The following is a 19,804-nucleotide window of genomic DNA, read 5'->3' as shown; positions in this document are numbered from 1 at the left end:
TCTCCAGGCAGCAACCTGCCCCTGGCGCTGCAAGGCTTGGCTGAGTTTCTGCTCTGTGGCTAGACCAACGTGCCTGCTGTGCCCTGGGCCCTAGTTCAAGACTCTTGGCTCTGGCCTCAAGAGTGGGCTGAGGGCAAGTGACGGAGGGTGGGCTGGCAGTTTTCAAGAAGAGGCTGGATGAATACTTGCCAGAGATGCTTTAGGCTGATCCTGCACTGGGCAGGGGGTTGGACTAGAGGGTCTGTATGGCCCCTTCCAACTCTATGATTCTAAGAATCCAAGGGGTGGCACAGAAGGGCCTCTGGCTGTCATTCCCTGTGATGGGGGGGGAGCAATCCCCTGCTCGTACTTGCAAGTCCAGGAATGCATAAGTGACCGGGTACTGCCTTCTACTGGTTCTTCTCCCCACCCAGCCCAGCCCAGGTCGTGTCTCAGGCTATAAGATGTGAGCCATTTCTATTTCAGAATCTGCTGCTGAGCCCAGTTCTTGCTTCTTGCGTCTGTTTCAGAGCAAGCCCAGCAGCACACGACTTGCGCTTGCGTTCCCTCCTGCATTGCTTGGTTAGAGGTTGGTTGCCCTCTACATAGAGCCTAAGTCATCCCCCCCCCCCCCCACACACACAATTTAAGCTACTAGGGAAAAAAACCGTTGTGGGGGGAAATACAACAGGCTTTAGAAAGGGGAGAGCGGGCAGGCAAGTATTCCGTCCTCCTCCATCACTGATCCCAGCCAGTGAAGGAGGGGGGTGGGCATTGCTACCTGCTCCATACCTGATCTCAGCAACATGAAGGGGTGGTGGGCTTTGCTGCCTGCTGCATGCCTCATACAGGTCAGGTAAAGGGGGACAGGCATTGCCACCTGCTCCGGTTCTGATCCCAGCCGGGTAAAGGGAAAATGGGCATTGCCTTCTGCTCTGTGCCTGATTATGGCTGGGTGAAGGGAACAGGCATTGCTGCCTGCTCCAAGCTTGATCCCAGCTGGGTGAAGGGGGGGTGGGCATTGCCACCTGTTCCCTGCTAGGGTGAAGGAAGGAGCAGGCATTACCTCCTGTTCCTCGCCTGATCCTGACAGGCAAAGGCAGGTGGTGGGCTTTGCTACATGCTCTGCTCCTGATCCCAGCTGGGTGAAGGAGGTGCAGGCATTACCACCTCCTCTGCTCCTGATTCTGGCAGGTTGGAGGGACGGCAGAGATTGCTACCTGCTTGGCGCCTGATTCTGACAGGTTGAAGATGGGGCAGGCACTGCCACCTGCTCCCCTTTTTATCCCGGCTGGTTGAAGGGCAGAAGGGAATTGCCTCCTGTTCTGTGCCTGATCCCACCCAGGTGAAGGTGCTGGGTGGGCACTGGCACCTACTTCAGTCCTGACCCCAGCTGGGTGAAGGGGGTGGACATTGCCACCTTCCCCACTCCTAATAACAGCTGGGCTAAGGCAGGGGGTGGGCATTGCCACCTTCTCTGCTCCTAATGCCAGTTGTGATAAGGCAGGAGGGCTGGGCATTGCCACCGTTACGCTCCTAATATCTGCTGTGTTAAGGTGGGGGATGGGCATTCCCACCTGCTCCACTCCTAATACCAGCTGGGTTAAGGCAGGGGGGGCAGGCATTGCCACCTGCTCTCCTAATACCAGCTGGTTGAAGAGGGGTGGGAATTGCCACCTACTTCCCTCCTAATACCAGCTGGTTGAAGAGGGGGGCGGGCATTGCCACCTGCTCTGTTCCTAATACCAGCTGAGTTAAGATGTGAATGGGCATTGCCACCTGCTCCACTCCTATTACTGGCTGTGTTAAGGCATGAGATAGGCATTGCCACCTGCTCCGCTCCTAATACCATCTGGGTTAAGGCAGAGAGTGGGCATAGCCACCTGCTCTGCTCCTGATCCCAGCTGGGTGAAGAGGGGGAGGGCATTAACACCTGCTCTGCTCCTAATAACAGCTGACTTAAGGCAGGAGATGGAAATTGCCACCTTTTCCGCTCCTAATACCAGCTGGCTAAAGGGGGTGGGCATTGCCACCTGCGCTCCTAATACCAGCCAGGTTAAGGTGGTGGTGGGCATTGCCACCTGCTCCACACCTAATACCAGCTGGGTTAAGGCATGGGGAGGGCATTGCCACCTGCTCTGCTTCTGTTCCCAGCCTGTGCTTCCCACCATGGCATGTTTTCTAGAGTGATATGGTGAGTTACCTGGGCTTTCCTCTGTGCCATTGCCCTCTGGTGGTGCACCAGGGTATAAAGTGAGTTGTCTGAAACACGCTTACTCAATTATATAGTAAGATAAGTACCTACCCTGGACTGTGTAACTATAGAAAAGAGCAAGAGTTCAGTAGCACCTATAAGACTTAATTTGTGGTAGGGTAGGAGCTTTTGTGAGCCATCACTCACCTACCGATACTGTGACTCACAAAAACTCCTATCCTACCACAAATTGTTAGTCTTACAGGTGCTACTGGACTCTTGCTCTTTTCTGCTGCTACAGCCAAACAGGGCTACCCATCTTGATCCGTGTAACTATGTAAGGACCACCTTGTATTTGCCAAACATACCTGCATGCTTCTAGCTGCCACGCAGGTACATCAAGCAGTCTTTAGTTTACAGTCAAGCACGCTGCAGTCGCCTTTCCTCTGATCCCTCAGGCAGGACTCTTGCCAGGGGATTTACGGACAGCACTATTTGAAGGGCAGCACCTCCCTACCAAAGTAAAGAGCAAAGCTGGAGTCAACCTGCCTTGAGGTGGCCCCAAAGGGAGCAACAAGAATTGCCACCTACAGCCACTGCTTAAGCCCCTTCCACACACCGTCCATGACCTGCCTGGTGAGGTTCCTCTTTCTCAGGCCTTGGGGCAGCAGGCCTTTCCTTCTTTACAGGCAGCCTCCTTGATTTAAAACAGCTGCTCAGCGACAGCCTTAGACAATAAAGACAAACTCAGGAACCAGATCCTACAACTCAGCCAGGTGCCCATTTTGGCCCTCTGTACCCTCGGGCAATAGCTTTGAGACCTCAGAACCTCAGCCACACCCTCCAGGGCTCACTGGCTTGCACACCGTCCAGTCTAATCTACGTCGTCGTCCTCATGGGCCAGCACTGCCAGTCTGCTGTCTATACTGGACAAATGCGTCAGTTCCCTATGTAAAAGAACGGACACAAATTGGACACAAAAAACCCACAGCGTTCAGAAATGGGTGTGTGTGCCTTTTAATCTCCCCTAGACACGCACCCACCCCTTCAAAAGGGAATTTATAATGAGAAAACTCCCTGTCATCCTGGTTTAAACAGAGACTCTCTGTTGATACTCTCTTTAACAGCTCTATAGGTGCCGTTTGTCAGAAAGGTCAGCCGGCTGTTCCTGGCCTCTTCTGCCAGACCGTAAGACCCGCGCTCCTCGTTCTCACTCCAGCCTCCGGCCGCTTCTCCCGGAGCAGCCCCCCGCTCCTCCTCCCGGCCCCGCAGAGGCGGCCACTTCAGCCGCCACCCTGCCGCAGCCCCGCTCCCCCGGGGGCAGAACTCCCGCGGCCCTTTCCCTCGGACGCCCGCAAACTCCCGGCGGCCGAAGCCCAGCGGTGCCCAGGGCCACCCGGACCACCTCCGCGGCAGAAACCCGCCCGGGGCTCCGCCGTAGGGTTCTCAAGGGGCGGCGAGCCCGCAGGCGTGACGGCCCCGCGCGGCGCGGCGGCGGAGAGCGGCAGCCGCAGGGAAACCGGAGCCCCGGCGGGGAAGGGCCCTTTCCGCGCGCGCCCGCTCCGGAGGCTAGACCGCGGCGGGCCCTGCTGGCCTCTCCGGGCCGTCGGCGCCCCCGGCCAGGGAAGGCTGCCGCGGGCGCCGAGCTGGCCTGCCGTGGGCCGCGCGCGGCTTGCTGCTCCCGCGGGGCGAGCGGCAGCCGGAGGGGGCCCCGGGGGGAGGCCAGGCCAGGCCAGGGGCCGCCGGCGCCTGTGCTCGATCGCGGAGGCTCTCCGGGGCCCGGGCGGGCACCTTCCGCCCCCCACCGCGGGCCGCCTTTCCCCGCGGGGCCAGAAGCGCCTCTCCGGCCAGGGGGCTCCGGTTTCCCGGGGGCGGCTGCGCTCCGCCGCCCGGGGACGGGGCCGAGGCCTGCGGGCCGCGCTGAGGACAAGCGGCGCGGCGAGGAGGGCGCCCCTCCCTCGGGCCGGAGGGCGGCCAATGGCTGCGGCGGCGGGGGCGGCGCGTGACGCGGCTCGGCGCTCGGCGGCGGCTCAGTGCGGCGCGGGCGGCGGAGGGAGCGCACCGAGGCGGGCAGGCAGCCGGCCGGTAAGCGCGCCGCGCGGAAGCGGGAGGGCTCGGCCGGCTGGCGGCGGCCCCTCTGCCCCGAGCGCGGCACAGCCCGGCCCAGGGAAGCGCCCTCGGCGAAACTACTGCCCGGCCTTCGCCGCGAAGCGCACCTGCTGGGCAGGTGGCGCGGCGGGGCGCTCGGCGGCGGGGCTGGGGGGGGGCGGCGGGAAGGGCGGGGGGAGGGGCGCGCCTGGCCCGCGCGGCTCTGCGCCCCCCGCCCCCCCCCCGCGGCGCCGCAGTCTCTGCTGCAGGGAGGGCGGGGGAGGGGCCGGCGCGGCGCGGCGTTCCCGCCCCTCCCCCCGCCGGGCGCGCAGGCCCTTCCCCGGGCGGGGGCCGCGGGGCGAGCCGGCCTGGCCTGGCCTGGCCTTCGGGCCGGGGATGCGGCGGGCTCATGCCGGGCGCGTGCGGGTCAGGCTGCGGCGGCGGCCGCCGGGAGGCCCCCGGGCCGAGGCTGCGGCGGCCGCTCTTGGTCGCCGGCGGGGGCTCTGCGCCTCCGCGCCCGCTTCCCCGCCGCGGCCCTTGGGGCCCTGGCTGCCCCGGCCCTGCCCGCCTTGCTTGTGCCCGGGCTGGGCGGGCGGCGGCAGGCTGCGGGTTGTGGCTCGGCTCCGGGGAGGCGGGAAGCGGCCCCGCTGCGCGCTCCGACTGGACTTGGCGGGGACTTGGCCGAGCGCCACGGGCGGCGCCCCGAGCAGGGGCGGCGGGCTGAGCGCGCGGAGCGGCGTGGCCCGGGCCGAGACGGGGTGGCGCTGCCCGCCGAACCCCGCCCAGCCCCTCGCCGGGCCCCGCCGGGCCGGGCCCCCTGGGCTTGGGAGGCGGGCTGCGGCAGCGCCCCTCGAATGGGGCCTCCTGCGTGGGCTCGCTGCGAGCGGCGCGGCGGAGGGGCGGCCAGAGCCGCTCCGAGCAAAACTTGGCACTGTCTGATCGCTCGGCCTGGCAGGGGGAAGGCGGCAGCTGCCGCTCGCACATTGCCTGCCTTGCGGGGCCAACGGCTGCTTGCACGCGGCTTTGTGCGTGGCGCAGCCTGCCGTTCTGCTGTGCCGCCGGGGCCTGCAGGCGCCCCTTCCCCGGGAGCCGAGGCAGCCCCCTGGCCCTGCTCGCCCCGGGTTGCCTGGTCTGAGGGGCAGCCGCTCTCTGAGAGCCCTGCCTGACCAGCCGCTTCCTTCCCTGCCTTGTGGAGCTGGTCTGTTTTCCGAGTGCTGTGGGGTGTGTCACATGGGCACATCAGGCACATCTGCTGCAGGTTCGGGGATGGCCCGTGGCAGTTGTGTTTGGAATGCCGCTGTGCCTGAGGCGTGAACGTAGTGGTGCCTCGTGCCGGCAGAGGTGTGATTCTTGTGTCCCCTGGTATCAGCTGTGGGGCACATAGCACCAGGCAGGTTGTTGGCACACATGCAAAGGGGGCCCTATGTGAGCTTTGCTCTGGGGCTGGCTTCATTGCATGAGCATAAGATCGAGCATTATGCCGTGACTTTAAAATTGTCTTTGAATCTGGCTGTGTTCTTTGTTTCTCCTCTTCCTTCCTCCTTCCCCAACAAGCCTGCAGAAAAAAATCTCTGGTGATACTGAGGCCTGGGCAGCCAACCAGCCAGCCTTGCTCCGGGCTCTGGAGACGACTGGCAGTCCAGAAGTCATACTTCTGTTCCCACAGCTCTTTTGGGGAGATCGTCCTAGAAAAGCCACTGGTGGGCTGGCTTGCCCCCGGTCTCTCCTGTTCACCTGCCTGACTGCCTCATGCCCTTCTTCTCCTCTGCCAGCCCCCCCTGCACTGCCGCCAGCTGTTTGCTTCAGGTCTGTTGCAAGAGGCTTGGCAGTAGCTTTCCTGCCTGGATGGAGCACAGAAAAGCTGGAGCTTTTATAATCCATAGTTAGAACACCAATTCCCAGAATGTGGCATTTTGTTAGTGGCGGCTTCACACCTCCCATCCACCGCCCACTGCCCCAGCATGGCCAGATTGCATTAGCAGGCAGTTCTTGGGAAGGAGAAAGGGATGCATGGCAGGAGAACTGGTGAAGGAGAGAAGCTTGCCCCCCCCCCATCCAAATATCACCCGTGCGTGCCATGAGCTGCTAGGCCACCTGGCCTTCCTTGGTACAGCGTATGCACCCGCACGCACTCTCTGCACAGGGTAGCTCTTTTTCTGGTGCCTCGATTGGTCCCCAGGACTTTGTGCTTGTGCATGGGGAGGGACTGGGCCAGGCAGCTGTACTTGAGACAGCCTCCAGCCCCCATGGCCTCCTTGGAGGGGCCTTCTGCCTCCCCTTCCTGGTTCCAGGAGAACATCTTTCCCTTCCCCTGGGAGTCTTGAGCGAGGAGAGCTCCGCTTCCTGAAGGGCCTCAGGGCTTCAGGTTCCTCAGAGCTGTTCCTGCTGTACGGCTGAAGAAGCTGCTTCTTGGTCGCTTCCCCCCTCCCCCCCCCCACCTCTGTTATAAAAGGAGGAGGACGGTGATTAGCTTAGCATCAGCCAGGTGGGTGGGGTGGGCGGGCTGGCTGGCTGGCGGGCACCCTTGATCCAGAAGTGGGTCCCCCTCTCAGGGCGTGACTCCGGCAGGTGCTTGCCCTTTGGTTTGTCTGCCGGGCGGGGGCCAAAAGGTCTGAGCTGCCCCTGGCAGAGAGGGCAAGATGTTTGTCTTGGCATTCTGCTAACCTGTGCTGGGGCTTGCAAGGTGATGCCAGCAGCAGCGCCAGTGGCTGATGGCCCTGACTTGTCCTCCTGGTGGCAAAGCTGGGAGCGGGGGGGGGGCGGGCGGCTGGAGACACACTGGCGGGCCAGCGTCCCTGTCCAGGGTGCTGCTGGGCCATACCTTTCCACCTCTTTGCCCGCCTTACCAGGCTAAAGTAGTGCTGGGCTCTGTCCGGTAGGGGGCGTGTTCCGACTGTCCTCTCAGGGTGGCTCCTCCTCTTCCGTGAGCGATCGAGGCCTGCCGGCTTCCTTGGGGCTGAGGCAGCTGCTGGCTCACAGCAGCCCCCGGGATTGCAAGCCCCTCTTTGCCTCGTGGGGGCTCTTGACAGCCCCTGGGGTGTGTTGGGGTGGGGTCAGGCTCTGCCGAGTGCTCCCTGTGTGTGTGTGTCTGGTGGGTTGGACGGGCTTGCCTGGGAGGGGTCTGGGCTAGGCCACAGACTGGGGTGTTTTGCATAGATGCAGCAGCCGTGTTCTTGCCAGGGGCAAAGAGCAGATCCAGGGCTCAGTCCTGGCTCAGGGGCAAGCTGGCACCCCCCTGCTGAGCAGCACCGGGCAAACAGGCTCCCTGGGCGCAGGAATGGACTGACGGCTCCTGAGAGAATGAGAGACCTTCCTTCCTTGCTTGTTGATATTTCCTTTTCCCTGAAACCATCATGGTGGCTCCCTGCCTCCTGATGGCACCCCCCCCCAGTGCCTTGGGAGTGGAGCCCCTACAAAGACCCCCACTCGCCTGGAAGGACAGGCTCTGGTCCCCATGGTGGGTGCCGAGCAGCGTCTTCCCTTTTCAGGCTCAGCGTACGGCCCCGTCCTTCCTTCCCTCCACTGTTTTGGGAAGGAGCAATCCAAAGGCAGTGGGTGCCTGGCACAGGTATCTCCAGAAGCGGCTGCACTGGGTATCTTTGGGGCTCGTGGCAGACAGAGGCCCGTGCCTACGGGGAGGGGCGAGCAGGAGCTTCCTGCCAAGCCAGGCTGAGGAGATGGTGCTTCTTCTGGCCATCAGCGGCCGTGGGGGGGGGGGATTGCGGCATGCCTTCCCCTCCAGGCACCCTGCTGGCTGAGGCCGTAGAGCAACCACCTCCCCACATGGCTGCTTGCGTCTGCCTCGGGCGTCTGCCCAGAGTGCATGAGCTGTGCAGGCTCTTCCGTGCCTGTCTCTGTTAGGTAAATAGAAGAGCCCGGCTCAGTTGCTGGGTGACACCTGTGCCCTCAGGGGCCCGCAGAGCTTTGCGCCTGCTTGCTCCAACTGGAGCTTGCTGGACAAGTTTGGGCTGGAGGAAATCAGAGCAGCAGGCAGGAGGAGAGGCGGGCAGAAACCGTGGGACCCCTCCCTCTACCCCCCCTCACTCGCAAGCTCCCTCATGCTCTCAGGGCTGCAGCTGCGGTACTTGGCACGGCACGGGTGTCCCTGCTGCAGCCAGGCCAGCCTGACCCCACTTCCCCAGCGGGAGAGCAAGCATGGGCACCAGGAAGCGGAGCTTCACCTTTGGAGCCTACGGAGGGTAAGTCTCCCTCAGAGGCTGGCTAGGGGAAGGCCGAGCAGGGGCATGTGTATTTGCTGCTGTCTCCTCCTGGAGAGGCACCCCCCCTTTGGTAGTGTGCGTCCCCCCATACTATTAAAGTTCTTCTGGCACCCCCCCACCCCCACCAGCAGCTTTTCTCTCCTCTGGAAGCCAGCATCCCTTCTGTGCCAGCTTCCAGGGCTGCCCTCTGTGGCTAGAAATGAAGGGCAGTCTGTCCTTGGGTGGAGGAGGTTTACTGGAGGCAGCAGGCATGTGGGCTCTGGCAGGAGCTCTGAGGGCAAATCCAGACACAGGGCCTCTTTGGCCTCTTCCAAGAGTGAGTTTCCCAGGTTCCCTTGAGTTGCTCTGTAACTGCGGAGCTGTCCCCTGGAACTCCCTACCACTGTAAAGACCAGTGGCCGTTTTCTGAAGGCTTCGGATGTGGCTGGCATCAGAGGCAGGGTCTTTGGGCTGGCCTGGTGACAGCTCTGGCGCTTGGCTGCGTTTGCTGCCTCTGGAATAATCTCTGCTGGGCGCATGGGAGGGCATGGGGCCCAAAGCCATAGTTTCCCTTGTGAGCCAGTTTCTCACTCTTGTGTCCTTGAAGCTGTTCTTGTCTTTGCTTTCGTGTCTTGATCCTTTAATTCAGGGGCTTGTTTCCTAGGGGCTATGGTGAGGTGGGGGGGGACGTACATATCTCTGTGTGAAGCCTGGAGTGTGTCTTTCAGGCAGACGTTAGCTGGGCTGCAAGAGGCCCCTGAGTGACAGAAAAGCCAGCCTGTAGGACCTTTAAAAAGCTCTGCCAGGAGCGTGGGGCACTGGCTGTCTTCCTTGAACGCTGCCCCCCCCCACCACTGGAATGCCTTTCCCCCAGGGCCGTGACAAGGCCATGCCTGTTCGCCTGGCCTGTGTGTGGCTGGGAGAGGCGTTTTCCTCATGAGAGCGGGCTGCAGCCCCTGCGGGAGCAGAGTGGGGAGCCCAGGTCTGTGTGGAGCAGCCCCTGCCAGAGTAGCACATGGGGTGGGGCCAGAGCCCTCCAGCTCTTCAGCCCACAGGCTTGGTCAGGATTCTGCCCCCAGGCCTGAACGTGTGACTGCCCCGTGGAGGGGGAGGGTGCTGCTGCAGGGCAGGTGGGCCAGAGCGCCTTCCGCTGCTGCACCCCCCTCCCTGCTCTGCCATGGCTGCTTTTTGCAGAGCGGAGAAAATCCTGGACCCTGGAGGTGTGGGGCTAGCCTCATGGTGATCCTGTTTTGCCTCCAGCTTCTCTGGGGATCAGTGGGCACCATTTTGCCTCTCTGGGAGGAGCCTGAAGGGCAAATCGCTGCCATTGTGCTCCTGTGGCTGGCTGGTCCAGGGGAGTGGCGAAGTGGCACTCCGTGTTGTCTGGGGATTTGGCTTAGAACCTCTGTGGGGCAGATGTGCACTGGGTCGGATGGAGGAGTTGCTCTGGGCCTGGAAGGGCCACCCAGACTCGGGTGGCATTGCAGGCCCTATGGCAGCAGGGGCACGCCTCCTCCAGCAGCAGGCACCCCAGGCCAGGCGGCCCCTTCCTGCTGTGCCAGGCTGCTCCTAGCCTCTCTCTGCTCTAATTACGGCCCTGATTGGAGGAGGCAGCTGGGCACCTGGTTCGTACCTCTCCAGCACTGCTCAGCATGACTGTTTGTTTAGGTTAATCAAATGAGGGGCCGGGCAGGGCTGTGGCTGGCACTGGGCTGGAGGGGGGGAGAGGGGGAGTTGTCCAGGCAGTGGGGGCTTTGCAGTGAGGGCTCCTCTGTGGGGGGCTCCCTTCCCCCTTCCCGGCTCTCTCCCACCTGCCCCAGTTCCTCTGCCTCTTGCTCTGGCCTTCGGAATCCTGCGTCCTGGAACCGTTGGAGGTTCAGTCTGCCTGTATTATTCATTCATTTATTTATTTTGTTTAAACCGTGCCTTTCTCTGCGTTGGGGACCCAAAACAGCTCACAGCCTTCTTCTCTCTTCCACTTCATCCTCACAACAACCCTGTGAAGTAGGTTAGGCTGAGAGTGTATGCCTCGCCCCAGAACTCCCAGCGCGCTTCAGTGGCAGAGCGGGAATTCGAACCTGGTCCTCGCAGATCCTAGTCCGAAACTCTAAGCTCTGTGCTGCAAAGTCCAGAAGGGGGGCACAGCATTTGGTCCTCCTCGTGGTTCAGCTGTTCCCCCCCCTCCATTTGTGTTGCGTTGTTCCTCAGGCCCCACCACCCTTGGGCCAGGTGAGGAGAGGGCTTCCCAGTGGTGTTGAGGGTCCGCCTTGGGCTTATCACCAGCCTCCTTCCGGCTTGAGTGCCTACTGTACCCAGAAGTGGCTGCATTTGTGGGTGTGTGGGGGGGGGGGATAATGCTGACTGGTGAGGCAATGCAGGGCCGGCAGCAGCGTGTATGTGAAGATGGCAGCTTTATGGCATAAATAGCATTGGCTCAGGAACGGATGCGGGAGGAGCCGGGTTCCCAGGGCCTTGGCGGTCCAACCCCAAACACCGCAGTCGGCTTCTGGGCCGGCTGAACAGGTTTGGTGCTATGCGGGAGATGCACAAACATTTTTGTTTTGGCCTCTGCCTTGCTGGGGGCGCCTGCCTGGGGGGCTCAAGTGCTAGGACCGGTTGGTTGAGTGTGGGGGAGATTACTGCTGGAGGGGGCACTCACTCAGGGGTCTTTCCCATTCCCTGCCTCTTAATCTGCCCCACTGGCTCTTTCTGTGTGTTTCAGGGTGGACAAGACCTCCGTCTATCACCAGGGCAGGTGGTGAGTACAAGCACAGCCTTTTGCATGCCGGCAAGGAGGGGAGGGCCCTTGATAGGGGGGGCTTTTCCTAAAAGGCCTTCCTCTGCACCAGCCCGCTGGCGCAGGGTTGCAGGTGCCAGGCTGAGAAGCTCCAGGAGGCCCTCGATGGACGCCCTCTCCCCACACCCGAACTCCCACAGAGGCTGGAGGATGTACTTGAGCCAGGTGTGGTGGGGAGCATTTCTCTTTCTCTGGACTGAGGGCAGAAAGCCAGGCCTCACCCTTCTCTCGGCTGTGGGTCTCCTCAAACCTCGCCGCCCCCCGCCCGCCCGCCCGCCTTCATGTGCTGAGCATCTGGCTTGGAGAGGTGGGAGGAGGGGAGGCACAAACGCTCTGCTCCGGAGCTGTGGACTCTGCCCCCTCATTGGAGCTGGGACTGCCATACACAGCAAGCCAAGCGGCAGGGCCCAGCCTGGGGGGAACAATGGAATCCACTGAGGCGCCTTCCTGGCCCGGCTCCCAGTTCCCATCCTGCCTCTGGTGGTGCTGTGGCCACTGCCAGCCTGAAAGGCACATTGTCCTGGGAGGAGCTGAGGGGCCCGTTGCTCCTCCCCTCCCCCTCCCCTGCAAGCAGCATGTGTGCCGTGCGTGTGCGTGCGCCCTCCTGCCCTCCAGGCAGCTCGAGTGAGTGAGCCAAGGCCCAGGAGGGAAACGTCTTGCCGTCACTGACCATTCTGAGCACTCCTTCCCGGTCCGTTGTTGGTGCCAGCGCAGTGGCTGCTGGTCCAAAAATGTGTTGGCAGCTGAGCATGCTGGCAACAGCGGGCAGGTGGGGGCAGCCCCGGCTTAGTGGCTTTTATATTTTGAGGCCTGCTATCCTGAAAGCTTCCCGCTGGTCCGTCTCCCTTCGTCCTCCCTGTGCCTTCGAACTATCCTGTGATCTAAAGCATCCCGTGGGCGGAGCTGCAGCCCCCTCACTTGAGCAGCAGAGGAAGGAGCGTAAAGGACACTGCTCTTTTAACCCCCTTATAGCTGCAATCCCAGATAGCAGCAGAGCTGGAAACCCCAAAGCATAGCTGAGATCCACAGAACTGCAGTTCTCCCCCCTTGTGAAAACGTACAAAGGAAGACGGGTGGAGCTTGGAGCCATCAGCTGCTCCATTCCAGTGAGCAGAAAGCACCGTGGATGCACGGGTGGGGTAGCCAGAGTGAGCGGAAATCACACGGAGTAACATCTCCAGGACACATTTTCTAGTGCAAGACTGGGGCAAAGTGGTTGCTTGGGTAGGGTGACCGTACCAGTAGCCGGCACTGGGGTGGGAGCTCCAGCTTCTTCTGATGGAAGTGAAGGTTCCCATGGACAGTTTCATTTTTAAGCCCCCCACCCCCACCCCAGCTTTGTGACAAGGAGAACCAGGCCTTTCTCCTGGCAGTAGCTTGACCGAAGCATTTTGAACCCGTTGACTCCATGCTAAATCCTGCATTTAAAGGGATTGGAGGGGAAGAGGAGCGCAAGGGGTAAGCGCTGCCGTGCGCACTGCACGTGAGCCTCAGAGCCCCAGTGGCGAACGCCCAGCCCTGAGGAGAGAAAAGAAGGTGGCCCCAAAGATGTTCCCATCTCTGCTGGTTACAAAGAAAGCTGTCTTGTACAGCACCCCACCGTTGGGCCTCCATGGCTTTGGGTGTCAGCTGCAGCAGGTCTCTTCCTTAAAAGGGAGGTGGTGGAGATTGAAGGTGGGGCCTTTTCACGTGCAGCAAGCATTTTCCATGGCCTCCCACATGCTGCTGTTTTTAATAACTTTTTATTTCTAAATTTTAAAAACAATAAAATGACAATAACAGGATTCCAAACATGAATACCATGCACATGGATTAGATAGGAAATATAGTCACAGGTCATAAACAGTTAATAAAGACAGATGTCAACATATTTGTTAGGTGCAGTATATTCCTTAATGGGATGCTCAGCAGTGTGGCTGAGAAAGGGGAGCCCCCTCTCCGTAACGAGCGATTGGCAACTGGGATTCTCTGGTGAGGCTGTTTGATCTGTTATTTTGTCGGATATTAAGAGATCCCAGACCTTTGACATCCATTGTCTAATGGTAGGTATACTGCCGCTTTTCCATTTGGGGGCTATGGTTATCTTGGCTGCTCTTATCGTTAATAAGACAAGATCTATTCCGTAACCGGGTACCTTAGCTCTTGCAGCTGTTTTTCAGTGGGATTCTGTTAACTGGAGAAGAGCAGGTGGCTTTGCCTTAGACAGAGTTGGGCCCAGCACCTCTCCGGGGTCTCATGCAGAGAAAAGCCCTTCCCAGCATGCAGGTCCACAGACTGGTCCTGAGCACCTGCAGTGAGTGAATGCACACAGTCCCTCCCACTGAGCCTCCACCCCCACCCCTGCTGCTTCAGTCCTCCCAAAATCTTGCGTCTTCGGTTCTCCTCTTCAGTTTTAGCCTGTGAGAGAGGTTGGGCTGAGCGCCTATGGCTTGCCTAAAGTTGCTCGGTGGACAGAACTGGGATTTGAACCAGCTCTCCCCACTCCCAGAGTCTGAAAACACTGTGCCGGCCAAGTGCTGCCTCTGCCCTGGCAGAACAGAAGGCCCTGCAGGGGTGGGGGTGGGTGCATTGATGCTTTATTCCCCAGCTGGTGGGTCAAGGCATTTGGGAAATGAGGTGGGGCTGAGCAGCCCCTGGGAGTTGCCTGGGCGTGGGCAGGGAAGGGGACCCCTGTGGAGGCCAGAAGGGCCTACCCTGGAGGTGTCAGTCCTGTCCTTTGATGTCTTGGGGCTGGCAGTCTGCCCCAGGGTGTCTCCTTCCTGTGGGTGGGAAGAGCAGCTTGCATGGCCTGCAGTGAACATCGGACGGGGCTACCTGTTGGCCAGATTGGGGCCTTGTGGCTGCTGCCTTTCAGAGTTTAAACAGAAGGGAGCTTGTCCAAAGAGGGGTGAAGCTGGCTCCAGTCTGTTGCTCACTTTTCTCTTTGCCAGTAGACAGCCAAGAACCCGTCTTGCTCTCATGGCCGTGGATCAAACATGGCAGAGGGTGCAAGTCCTGCTGTGGGGCCTGCACTGCTGTTTGCCGGCATCACCTCCTGCAAGCCATTTCAGGGAGGCTTCCCTGTTGCATTTGGGGGAGGAGAGCCACCCCCAGGGCTGCACCTGGTCTGTCCATCCGTCCGTCCCCCCCCCCCCAACTATGGTTCAGTCCTTCCATCAAATCCCTTCCTCGCCCCAAACCTGCCTGCCCAGAGCATGCTGAAACAGAAGCCGCTGGCTCGGAGCCTTCAGGGAAGTGTTGCTGTTTTTATTGTTCTCATTTGTTTCTGGGCATTCCCAGATCCAGGTGGACCCCGGAGCTTGTGGGGAAGGGCTTATTCTGGGCCAGGCCTTTGGGCTCTGTGTCGTGGCCTCTGCTGCCTGAGAGCAGTTATTTCAGCACCACGGACAGCCGCCGCCCAAGCAGAACTCTTTCCTGCCACCGACACAATAGGCATTCTGGGGTGGAAGACGGAGGAGTCCCCCTCCGTCACTCCGGAGATGCCCTCAGCCACAGACATCCAGTTGTCCACGTGCACAAGCGTGAAAGTGGAGAGCCTCAAGAGGGAGGCTGCCCCCCAACCCCTCCAAGCACTAAGCAGAGACCTAGAAGCGAGACAGCCGCCGCTCAGGCTGGCGTCCAAGGCTGGCTTGCCTAGCAGCTGGCTTTGGGAACCTACTGAGAATGAGGAGCTGTGAGCAGGCAGCCTCCCTCCCATTAAAAACTAAGCTCGGCCTTAGCCATGCCCCTCCCCTGTACACCTCAGGCTCCCCCCAGCCCCCCCCCCAGCACCAGCACCAGCCCTTGCTCCAGGAAAAGGCAAAACGCCAAGGCGGTGGTAAACGCCCTCTGTCGATGGGCGAGATGTTCATGGAGGCCATCGGGGATGTGTTGGAGCACCTGCTCCCTGCTGCTGCCTTGCTCCGTGCCTTGTGGGGGGAGCTTCGGTGGGGATCCTGCCAGCATCTTGCAGCTTTCTGCCTTGGTGCTTGGCTTGCAGGAGCTGCCTTTGTGCTCTGGACTGGAAAACGGATGGGTGCCTCTGCAATAACGCAAGGATGTCTTCAACACACGCACCAGTAACAGACTGCTACACAAGTCATTCTGTTTGTTCGCTATTGGTTCCACACTTCTCTGTGGAAAATACCACTCTGGAAGAAAACACAATCAATATACACTAAATGATTAAATATAAAAATGTTATATATATACACATTGAATTTTTAATTATTATTTTTGAATAATAATAACATATATAAATTTTATATTTAATTGTTTGGTGTATTTTTATTGTGTTTTCCTCCAGAGTGGTATTTACCGCAGAGTAGTGTGGCTTTGGTTCTGGGGGCGCCTCCTGCTTTGTTAATGGAGGTCACGTTCCAAGCAGTTGCTGGTTGCAGGCCCAGTGTGCGCTGCCCCTGACCCCAGGTGGAACTGAGCCTGCAGCAGGGGGAGGGGGCAATGTGCGGTTCCCCTGAGCAGCGAGCAAGCCAGGCCCAGCGGTTCGGAGGGGTCTGGGAATATCCCCTGCTCCAGTCTGGTCTGGAAGTTCCAGGAGACTGGCGGGGCGGGGGGGGGGGACTTGTGCTGCTGTCCTTCAGTGTCCATCCCTGCACCCCTCCAGCCACCAGTTCAAAATCCTTTGCAGGCTTGAGCCCTGCCAGAGGCTGCTTTTAACCCTTGGAAGCGCTAAGTGAAAGGGGAACACCTTGTGACCACGGGATTGCCCACCCAGCCTGGCCGTGGCTCTCCAGGGCCGGGAACTGGGAAAGGTCTTTTCCACACGGCCTGCTGATGAGCCTGTGACTGGGGGTGCTGCTGGGCATTGAACCCAGGACTTCTGCACGCAGCACATGCCCCTCCCCCTGTATGAATGCAGGAAAGCTGGCCTCGTCCCTCTCGCTGAGGACTCTCTGTTCTGGCAGATGGAGGCTTCTGCCTCACTGCCCTGTCTGAGCCAGGCATGAACCCAGGGGGTGGTGCTTGCTGTCTGGCCCTGCGCCTGTCCCAAGGTCTGCTCCCCACACCTTTGCTGAGGGGCTGGGAACCTGCATCTGACGGTGCGTGGGAATTCTGCACGATGCCAAGCTCAGTCTGTTCCTCTGTTGGTGCTCAAAGGGGATTTTTCCAGGCTGTCGGTGGGCAAAGCATTTGGCTACTCGGCCACTTCGGAGAAGCCACTTGCCACTCTTAGTGCATTTCGGGGTCAATAAATGAAATGCTCTTTCACCTAAAAGGAAATTGCCCTGGGTGTTCTGTGTTGCAAAACTAGAGCTAGGTTTAAGAATGAATTAAAGTATATCCCTGATGGACACAAATTATAACGGGGGCGGGTTGCTGTGCAAGAGATGAACATACTGAGACGTTGGGTTTTTAAATTTTTATTTAAAAAATCATACACTGGCTTGGTGTTTAATGGATATACAAGGAGGCTTTCTAATAACAGAATTAGAGGGATGAATCAAAACAGCCATATGCATCACACACACACTCCAAATCAGGAGGCAAAGCCAGGGCAGGCTCAGCCCAAAGAGCACAAACAAACTTGCCCTGTTCCAGCACCTGCCAGTGGCCAGAAGTGGCATGTGGAGAAGGTCTCCAGGGGGGGGGGAGGGAGTGCCACTGACTGGGCACAGCTGCAGGGAGGGAGGGCCTTTCCTGCCGCTGCTAAAGGCAGGGGGAGGCCAGAGAAGGGCCCCTCAGGGGGATCTCTGGAGCATTTAGAACATTTATAAAGCCATTCCTGGTGTAGAAAAGGTGGACCAAGGATTCCCCCCCCCACACACACACACACCTCTGTCATATCGGGGCACCCAAGGAAATTGATGGGCAGTTCATGTAGGGCAGACCAAAGGAAGGATCTCGTCATGCAACGCATAATTAACGTGGAATTGGCTGCCACAGCACATAGTGATGGGCAGTAAGGATGATAGCTTTAGAGGAGGGCTAACAGACTCATGGTGGTCCACCAAGAGCTCTGAGCCATGACGGTTGTTAGAACCAGAGGAATTAGCCGTGTTAGTCTGTAGTAGCAAAATCAAAAAGAGTCCAGGAGCACCTTTAAGACTAACCGAGAGAACTGTGATTCTCGAAAGCTTACGCTACAGTAAAATTGGTTAGTCTTAAAGGTGCTACTGGACTCTTTTTGATTTTGGTTCTTAGAACATCCATGTTCAGAGGCAGAATACCTGCTGCCAGGGTAGGCCTCAGCCTCTGTGCCCTCCAGGAGGCACCTGATTGGCAATGGTGGCAAACAGGAGACTGGGCTTTTGTCTGGACACCAACTGCCCAGCCCCGTGGCTGATGGCCATGCTGCCTCCCACCTGAAAAAAAATCCCGTTAGGTCCATCCAGTAGCCCTCCCCCTTCAGAACAGGATATACAAGGGTCCCCCCCTCCCTGGCAGAACTTTTCCTGGCCCCCTGCAGTGACCTGGGCTTCCAGAAGAACAGCCCCCCCACACACACACTCCAGGCTGGCTGGGGGCGATTCTTGCATCTGAGCAAAGGCAGATGCAAAAGGCCAGCTGGGATTGTGCCCCTAGAGGGTCTGTTGGTCATTCGGGCATCTGGGCAAACTGCCGGTCCTGATGGCTTTGTGTAAGTTGTCTCCCCGCCTCCGCCACTGCTTGGCTGTGTGTTGGTTTGGAGGCAATCTGTCCCAAGCCAGGAGTGATTTGTTGCTTGTTTAATCGCGAGAAGCAGACCTCTTCATTAAGCACTCTGGAGCCTGGTCGGTGCTGCTGTAATATTTTTGCCTTCCAAATGATGAGGCAGCGGCCGGCAGGCAGGCAGGGCAGCCGGGGAGTTGGCCCTGCGTTTGAGAAAGGGGCTGGAAATTAGATTTGCATTTGAGTTCTTTGGCGCCTGCCTGTGTGTTGCTTATTTGAAAGGTGGGGCTGTCCTGGTGCGAGGACAATAAATACCCTTATGCTAAGTCTTTTCGGTTTGGGCTTAGGGCACTGGCCATGTTTCTAGGCTCATTTGTATGTGCAAATGCCACAATTAACTCCTGCTTGAAGAGAGAGAGACACACACACCCGGAACGGAACTTTAGCAGGCCAGCCTTCCCCCCACCCCCCCAGGATTCTGCCTTTGGGACTGGCTTCTTAACACGCATTGGTTTGCAGCTGTTTCCCAAAATATACGCCATTGCCCAGTGACCAAACACTGGCTTTGCACTCTGACATCCTGGATTTGGTCCCTGGTGGTCTTTTCAGTTAAAGGATCCCCTAAAGCCAGTGCTGGGAAAGACCTTTATTTGGCACGGCTAGTGGGGTAACCATATGAATCCAGATCCCTCCCCGCCTCTTCGTATGAAAGCAATTATGAAAAATAAATTCTGCACTGGAAGCCCTTTTCCTGGAGGAAGGGCTGGGGGCAACAGAGAACGATTCACTTCCCCCCCCTTACTCTGAGGGTTTCTCCTTCCTTTGGCATACTGGAGCTTGTGGGCTCAAGTTTGCTCTCATGCAACCTCCCCCCCTCCTGTCCCTTCTCCCTGTCCCTGTGACTAAATGAAAAGGCCTCACAGCGGCCAGGTCTCCTCAGCTAATCTACCAACCCAGCACCACCACCACGCAGACACTGCCTGTTGTGTCTGGGTCCTGATCTGACCAGCTGGCTGGCACTCACTGGGTGTGGTGTGTCTTTTTTCTCTGACACACTCTGTGTGTGTGGCTCTTCCCTCCTCCCTCTTGAGTTCCTTGCAGAAACTCAGCACATCGTCACGGATGCCCGTGCGGGGGAGTCCAAGCCATGCAGTCTCCTGGCTTATGGTTGCTGCATGCGTTGCTGTATACAGAAGTCTTTGGTCCAGCCTGGAGGTCAAGGTGGACTGGGTGGTGGGTGTCTGAATTTCAGCCCCCATCCCAGGCCAGTGGGAGAAACATACCCAGCGTCTTCTTCCGTGGCAGCTGAGCCCCTCTCTGCCACGGCTTCCGGCCCCCCTGCTCCTGCCCTTAATGAGCCCCCAGCAGGGCGGGGGCTTCCTGCTACTCCTTAAGAAGAAGCCAAGCAGGCCGGAGATTGGCAGCGGGTTCTGTTACGATGGCACTGCTGGCTCATGAGCGGTGAGAGGGGGTCAGGCACCTGGGGAGGGGCTGCTGCCGTGCCAAGCTCCTGCTCCCCGGCCTGCACCTCGCGGGGTGTTGCTTGACTTGGGCCCTTCAGCCTCTGTGAGTGCGTCCTTTGCAGACCCAAGATCTATAGCCAGGCAGGCATTGTGCTGACGCGATAATTGGGCCTGCATAGCTGCTTGACACGAGTAGCAGCCCTGTTTAAAACCAGGTGCCGGGCTGCCAGGCACAGTATTTTTGCCTGCCAGTATCAACTTGAACTTGGCCTCCATTGAGTTCACCTGGCACACTCACCAGTCGCCTGCATACCAAACCTTTTTGTGGTTCCTGGGCTCTCCTGTTTTCACAGGGAGACACCCATGCTAAAGCTTTAGAGAAGATTCCTGGCATCCAGGAGATTTGGGAGAGGTCCCTGCTTAGCTTGTTCGTCTTCTCTCTTACAAGAGAAGAATGGACGTTCCCCTCCTTACTGAATGACGTGCCCAGAAGTGC

At 59.1% G+C, this 19,804-nt stretch overlaps 1 protein-coding gene across 1 annotated transcript in view; it reads left to right on the top strand.

Moving 5' to 3' along the window:
* Nucleotides 1-4,237: 4,237 nt before the first annotated feature.
* The window catches only part of RAP1GAP (RAP1 GTPase activating protein), a 45,397-nt gene continuing 29,830 nt past the window's right edge, over nucleotides 4,238-19,804 (top strand). The window contains exons 1-2 of the mRNA XM_055001197.1: nucleotides 4,238-4,258; nucleotides 11,183-11,218. The gene's annotated coding sequence lies outside the window, so the exon portion shown is untranslated. The remainder of the gene's footprint in view (nucleotides 4,259-11,182; nucleotides 11,219-19,804) is intronic.

Source organism: Eublepharis macularius, chromosome 17 (genome assembly GCF_028583425.1).
Source record: "Eublepharis macularius isolate TG4126 chromosome 17, MPM_Emac_v1.0, whole genome shotgun sequence".
Classification (NCBI taxonomy): domain Eukaryota; kingdom Metazoa; phylum Chordata; class Lepidosauria; order Squamata; family Eublepharidae; genus Eublepharis; species Eublepharis macularius.
The sequence above is the reverse complement of the archived record's forward strand: the minus strand, read 5'-3'. Positions and strand labels throughout refer to the sequence as shown.